Raw genomic sequence first — 908 nt, 5'->3', positions numbered from 1 at the left:
GCTAATAGCAGCAGCAACATAAGCAGCTCCCCCAACGGCTACTAAAGTAGCAGGGTCGACAGTATCAATAGTAGCAGCAGCAGAGACACTAACAGAACCAGCGGCAGCACTATCGCCAGCGATAACAACAATAACATCAACGACAGCAATGGCAGTATCCCTAACGGAAACAGCAGCAGAGCCATCGCCAATAATATCTATACCAGCAGTGACAGCGCCTCCACCAACGATGATGACCATAACAACAACAGCACCTTTACCAACACCAGTAGTAACGGCACCAACACCATCGTCACCTCCAGTGACACCAATACCAACAGCGCTAGTACCAACAACAGCGGCAGCAGCAACACCAACACCAACACCAACAAATACAGCGCCGCCAACACCCGAGCACGGAGATACATCAGTTGCACCGGTAACACATTCAAGCAACAACTCTCCAACCACAGATCCTCCTTCAAGGTATCGGGTAGGAAATATATTACGTCATTAGTCAGCTATGTGTGGCAGCTGAAGGACGACGGTATTCCACACACAATATCATGAAGAATCCTAGAAAATCCAGTCTCCTACAAAAATGGGACCAAGCGTTGTAAACTGTGCATAGCGGAACGGGCGAGGATACTAAAGGACTCCTTTGACCCGGGGAAATTCATCACTCTAGAACGGAAGTCTTCGGATCGTGCTTGCATTTCAGAAAATTCCTGTTGGTCTCTTGGAACCCACATGATAAGAGAGTCACCTATGATCGATAGTCAAAGGGAGACAATCTCCTGTTGTTGACATTGAGTTGCGAGGTCCTTTTGTCCTCCATTTTCTAGATGTAAGCCAACAGGTTTGGGATTTGATGATACGCCGTGAAGCTAAGCGCTTTATGGACGTGAAACCCAAAGTAATCCCATAAA

The sequence above is a fragment of the Octopus bimaculoides genome, chromosome 1 (genome assembly GCF_046866305.1).
Source record: "Octopus bimaculoides isolate indiv1 chromosome 1, ASM4686630v1, whole genome shotgun sequence".
In the NCBI taxonomy this organism is placed as follows: Eukaryota; Metazoa; Mollusca; class Cephalopoda; order Octopoda; family Octopodidae; genus Octopus; species Octopus bimaculoides.
Note: the sequence above shows the minus strand (reverse complement) of the source record.